Source organism: Tripterygium wilfordii, chromosome 1 (assembly GCF_013401445.1).
Source record: "Tripterygium wilfordii isolate XIE 37 chromosome 1, ASM1340144v1, whole genome shotgun sequence".
Classification (NCBI taxonomy): Eukaryota; Viridiplantae; Streptophyta; class Magnoliopsida; order Celastrales; family Celastraceae; genus Tripterygium; species Tripterygium wilfordii.
The window spans coordinates 3,938,028-3,944,470 of record NC_052232.1 but is presented as its reverse complement, the minus strand read 5'-3'; the positions used below and the strand labels follow the sequence as shown (position 1 = coordinate 3,944,470).

Sequence of the window (6,443 nt, the reverse complement as noted above, 5' to 3'; positions counted from 1 at the left end):
AGGCTTAGGGATCAGATTTTCCATTTCAGGCAGAACAAGGGAGAACCACTTTTTAAGGCTTGGGAGCGATCTAAAACTTTATTGATTGGTTGCCCACATCATCAATTCTTGCCATGGCAGATTATATCATACTTTTACCAACATCTGGCTGATGAATGCCGCCATAGGTTAGATGCAGCTGCTGGAGGAAATATTATGGCTAAGGAACCGACTGAAGCGAATGAAATTATTGAGACTGTGGTAGCAAATTTCTCACAATGGGATAATCGTGATCTTGATGCTCCTAGACACATGGTTTATGAGGCTCGTGCTTCAAATTCAGAGATGGCATCTGTGGCTAGGAAATTGGATGCAGTAGTGACTTTGCTGAGCAGAAATTTGGAGCCTTGTGGCATTTGTGGAGGAACCGATCATCCTACTCGTGTATGTTCTAGAAGTGGAACATTTCCTGAAGCTGAGGCTAATGCAGTTCAATCTTTTCATAGGCAGCAGAATGATCCATTCTCTCACACATATAACCCAGGATGGAAGAATCACCCCAATTTCTCCTATGCTTCACCCCACAATTTCAACCAAGGGCCTAGACCTTAGCAAACTCCATCACAAGCACTTCCTTCTCAAGATGGAATGAAGTCTGCTATGGAGGACCTTATCACCCAACTTGCTCAATCACAAGTCACAATGCAGCATTCCCAAGCGGAGATGAGCAATTCAATGACTCAGTTGCTACAAACTGTTTCCAGTAATACTCAGTCCATCGCAAAGCTTGAAATGCAAGTAGGACAACTTGCTCATGCCTTGAGTGAAAGACAGCCGGGAAAGCTTCCAAGTCAACCTGAGGTAAATCCTAAGCAGCATGAAGATGTTAATGCTATTACTATTTTGCGAAGTGGGAAGAAGGTGGATAACAAGATTGAATATCAAGGGCTTGAAGGTGAGAGTCAAGATGAGCCTATAGTGGTGGAACCGAGTGCTCCCACCATACCTCATGTTGAGAAGGAAAAGCCAGAAGTAGAAGAGGTTGTTCCAAGAGTGCCTTTTCCATCTCGTCTTGCACCGGCTAAGAAAAGCAAGTATAATCGGGATATTTTTGAAGTTTTGAAGAAAGTGGAGATTAATATTCCACTCATTGAGGCAATTAAGTCTATTCCCGCATATGCAAAATTTTTGAAGGAGTTGTGCACTAACAAAAGGAAGATAGGTGATCATGAAGAAGTATTTCTCTCCGAAGAAACGAGTGCTATTTTACAAAAGAAGCTCCCCCCCAAATTAAAAGATCCGGGTAGCTTTACCATTCCTTGTATTATTGGAGAGAAAGAAATTGAAAAGGCCTTCATGGATCTTGGTGCAAGTGTAAATATCATGCCTTATTCTGTCTACACTACTTTGAAGATAGGTGAGTTGAAACCAACTTCAGTCACTCTCCAACTAGCTTATCGCTCTTTAGTGCATCCTTTTGGGTTAGTTGAAGATGTTTTAGTAAAGGTGGGTGAGTTTGTTATTCCGGTGGATTTTCTGGTGCTTGATATGGAGGGTGAACCTAATCCGAGAAGAGATGTACCACTCATTCTAGGCCGCGGTTTTATGGCTACCACAAAGACCATTATAGATGTGGAAAAGGGCATGCTCACAATGACAGTCTTTGACAAGACCATTGAGTTCAAAATCTTTAAGGCTATGAAGAGTCCGGATGTCATTAGAGAATGCCTTCATGTTGATATGGTAGGCCATGAGAGAGTGAATTTATTGACAAAAACGGCTTCAAGTGATGAGATTGTGGAATTTGTGGTTGGTGATAGCAATGAAGGCAAAAAGACCCCATCATCGCCAATATCCAACGAGCTCGTTGCGACTTCCCTTGTTACTAGCAAGCTATCTCCAACTTTGAAAGGCGTGCGGACAAGAGCAAGGAAGTTGAAAAAGGCACGATCCAAAACAATGTTGAGAGGTAAAGCGAGTGCTCCTTTTGAGACATTGAAATTGTCTATCCATGGTACTTTCACGATAGCGAATTCTAAGATAGAAAAAGGGTGGAAATTTGTGGCTCGCCAACTTGAATTCTGTGGGCCAAATGTTTCGGGGATTCTGAATGGAAAGTATCCTGTGCACCATCCTCCTTGATTTGTTTCCCAAGAATTGTTGTGAAGGTGTTGAGGCTTGTGGTGATTTCTCCAAATCAGGTTGTCTCTCTCCTTATCTAAAACAAGTGTTGTGTTTAAGCTTTCTCCCTCCCTTTAGTTATTTGCATTGACGACCATGCATGTTCTTAAAGTTTGGGGTGAGATTTTGCTTAAATTGTTAAGTGTTGATGCATACATGGTTGATTTTGTAGGTACAACTACGTCTGGCTGAAGACATTAAACTTAGCGCTACTTGGGAGGCAACCCAATGAAGTATATCCTTTTGTGTATCCTTTTGTTCTTCATTATTCCATTTTTATTGACAAAATCTTGTGTGGATGTTAGTTTGAATGTGTTGGAATCTGGCTGTAGGAAAGTTTAAATTTCTGGGCATTATGTTTACAGCCAGACCATGCCTAGGCGCGTATTGTGCACGCCTAGGCGCACCTTATACATGCCTAGGCGTGTGTGTTTAAAAAAAAAAAAGGGGTTCATATACAAGAAAGGGTTCATGAAGACATTGAAGAATTGTGGCTAGGCCAATACCCCAGTCCGCGCGATGCATGACTCCAACCCCCAGGTTGTATTGTTTCAGCTTGTCCTCTTTTTAGTACATTATTACATTGTTATGTTTTGCATTGAGGACAATGCATTCTTTAAAGTGTGGGGTGGTGGACTGCGTATGGCTTATCTTGTGCGAAATTTCACATAATTTTTGTAGTAGCTAAATTTTGAAAAAAATGAAAAATTTGAAAATTTTCAGTGCTTGAATCTTGCATATTGATGGGAGTTTTCTGTTGAATTGAGTGCTATATTGAAATGCAGCTGATCCTGGTTTGTGGAACCCATCTTATCCTTCTATATGCTTGTCATCTACTCTATTGGATAATCACTTGAATTCACTTGCACGAGAATGTGTGCTTGTGGGGTATGACTTGGGTGAATAGATGTTGAATGTGGACTTTCTCTAAGATGATCTAGAACACCATGTTAGTGATATTCTTGGCACTAGTTAATTACATGCATGTTAAAAAAAAATGAAAAAAAATAATAATAAAATGATGATGATTAAAAGCATGTTCCGCTCTTGTGATCTTGTTGAGTAACCGGGGCTCTTGTCTAACCAACTCGAGTTTCGTGTAAAAAGGTGAGACAATCATGATGAACATACTAGGCTAGCTTAACTTCGAAGCCTTTTCAACTCGAGTGATTGATCCGAGGTGTGCTTTATCACATAATGCCCTAAACCAACTGGTTGGGAGTCATTGGTTGAGAACTCGTTACATGGGTTGACTACAAAGCTTAAAGGAGTGAGCATTGCACGGTCCTAGTAAGATGAAAATAAAAAAAGAAGAAGAAGAAGAAGAAGAGAAGTATGTATATAAATAAAAGTGCCTTGGTATTACTAATTGACTGTTCTTGGAATTCTTGGAATGTGACTATGTTTGGTGCCTATGAACTCTTGGAAGCCAAATATTTATACATTTCTTCTTTGCACGCACTTAATGTAGATGAAGTAATAGAGTAGAAGGATAATCTTCACTGAGTATATGGTTTGGATGAAGCGTGGGGTCTCCACATCTTTTTGATTGGATGGCATTGATGTATGTTGTTTCGATTCTAGAGATTTCCCTCCCATATGTTTGATTTGAGTTATCTTGAAACGTTTGTGGGTGTCGTTCTTGTAAGCCCTCAGGAGACAAAACTCCTCCACTAGGGACACCTAGGGGTTTAAAGGCTTGTTGCATACGCTAAATGCAATCGCGATTCCTGCGTTAGTGAGTTAGGATGTTAGTTGGTAGATGTACTTAGTTTAGTTTTACTTGAGGACAAGTAAGGTTTAAGTGTGGGGTGTTTGATAGGTATGATAATACCTATTGTTTTTGGTAGAAATATCCCCCTCTTAAGCTTTCTTTTGATAAATAATGAGTGTATTTATGTGTTGATTTGTATTTTGATAGGTTGATTGCGGTTTGGATGAAAAGCGACGGAAAATGGGCTGAATTGAAGGAAATGTCCACCGACCTTCGTGTGTTCAAATAGTCATAACTTTCTGTCATATTATTGGAATCGCGTGAAATAAACGGCATTGGAAACTAGACATCTCAAGCGTTCTGTAGAAGCTAAAATCAGGCAAATCAGAGGTCATATGGAGAAGTTATGGTCATTTGAATTTTGGGACTAGGCATAACGCGCCTAGGCGTGTTCGTGCCTAGGCGCACCATTGTGCACGCTCAGAATCATTTATGCACGCCCAGTCCAGAGAGCATTTGATGTGAAGATGATTGAAAATATATACCACGCCTAGGATTGCGCCTAGGCGTGAATTCAACACTCCTAGGCGCAAAAAGCAATTTTCTGGGATCTTTTAATTCGCGAATTGCCCGAGCCGCAGAGGACTTTTTGGACCGAAAACTGATTTTCTGGAGAGCGAAACCAGAGGGGGAAGGCTACTCTTGGAGCTAGGAGGAGAGATTCTTCAGCTCAACTTGGATTTACTCAACTAATTGGGTTTATTCATGATTTTCTCATCTCTCCTCTTGTGTTTTTCTCTCATTATGTGTAACTAAACCTCTTTTGCCAAGGCTAGGTTGAAGCCTTGGGTTTGATGACTTTGTTTATGACTTGATTTACATATATATGAGTTGATTTGGGTATAAATCTTGTGTTTCTATGTTTGATTGCAATTTCTTCATACTTGTGGTGTTTGGCCAACACTTTAGTTTTTGGATGAAATTGTTTGGAGAATTTGCTTAGACAATAATATGTCAAGTAGATTATGCTTCTTGAAACACTTGATTATGAATGTGTCTCCCTTTAATTAGGTGACAATTTGTATGAATTCTAATCTCCATAGAACTCCATGAATTCCTATGCATGTTTAGACCAATAAGATGGCTAGAATGTATTTAGGAATATCCGACCTAGACCAATAAGATGGCTAGTAATCGATTTTAGGGAGATTTGGCTTAAGTGCGCTAAAATCGACTTAGGTACGGATTCGTTATGCCCGAATTAGCAAATATGTGTGTGAATTTGTGTCATTGCAAGTCATTTCCCAAGGGGGATTCCAAAGCCTTGGTGTTCATCTCATTCATCTCATTTGCATTAGTTGCATCCTTATTCTAAGAAAATACCAAAAACACTTTGCTATTTGCTTGTTTTAGTTTAATTACCAAACCAAACAATCTTGAGTTGAACTCTACTTTTGATTGCATTGTCCATATATACATACAAATATACATTTGGATTAGACATAACACCGTCCCTGTGGATTCGACCCTTGCTTATCATTGTGCTGTAGTCGCCGACTAATACACTTGCTAGTAAGGTTAATTTAGACCCAACATTAGCCGCGTGATTTTATGTGTTGGTGTGACTGTTGTGGTTTTGATACTTCAATAAAACATTTTGTGTTTTCCTTTTAGCTATTTGGGCACATCCTTTATAGATGGTGGAAGAACCGATGCTACCACAAACCCAACTGACACCGCCACTATCACCGACAACGCCACTATCATCGTCACCACCACTGTCATCAGTGATCATGGTCAACAGGTGCAGATATGGCGGCAGTAGAGAACCCAATCATAACTTACGCGCGCTATAAAAATGCTGTCAATAGAAAGTCAACAAGTAATGTACGTATCTTTCAAGTCTCTCTTTCCATACATATATTTTGCAAAACCGAAAAATGATTGTGCTTCCCATAAAATATGTAGACCCTCAGTACTGCTACTTCAATCACATTATGAGGAGAAGAATGAGGAGGAGGTTCACATCTATCTCTTTCAACTACTTTTGACTTTTCGCTTTTCGTCGTTAACATGGTTTAGTTTTAGTATGAATTAGAAGTGTTGAAATGGTATGCTGAATCTCTATTACTTCAGATGATTCATGCATCACTCTAACTAATATTATTCCTAATTTATTTGATTTTACTCTAGATTTTTTCTTTTCTGAAGGTGTAGTTCCAACTGAAGGTTCTCCTGATAATATAATGATGAATCAAGAGGGTATAAATTTTTTAAAAAATTTCTATGTTAATTCAAAGCGTTATACATTATTACAAGTTGATTATCTTCACAAATTAACCATAATCGATTATCTTAGATGCAGTTGAGGCGAGATGGAAAGCAACTGAAATGAGTATTACCCAAAGGAAGTCCAGAACAATTATCATTGTCCCAAGTCATCTAAATGATTATAGCATGAAAGTGGATCATATTATTCATAATATTCACCATGTAAATCAATTATTCAATTATTTTTACTTGTTTTTATTTAGATTTCTTGTGCATCATTAGTGACTCATACTCCCAA

The 6,443-nt window shown here is 39.0% G+C and overlaps 1 non-coding gene across 1 annotated transcript; it reads right to left on the bottom strand.

Moving 5' to 3' along the window:
• Positions 1–107, bottom strand: LOC120004285. The gene has a single exon (XR_005469486.1). It is a non-coding gene; the product is annotated as a small nucleolar RNA R71 (small nucleolar RNA).
• Positions 108–6,443: the final 6,336 nt, after the last annotated feature.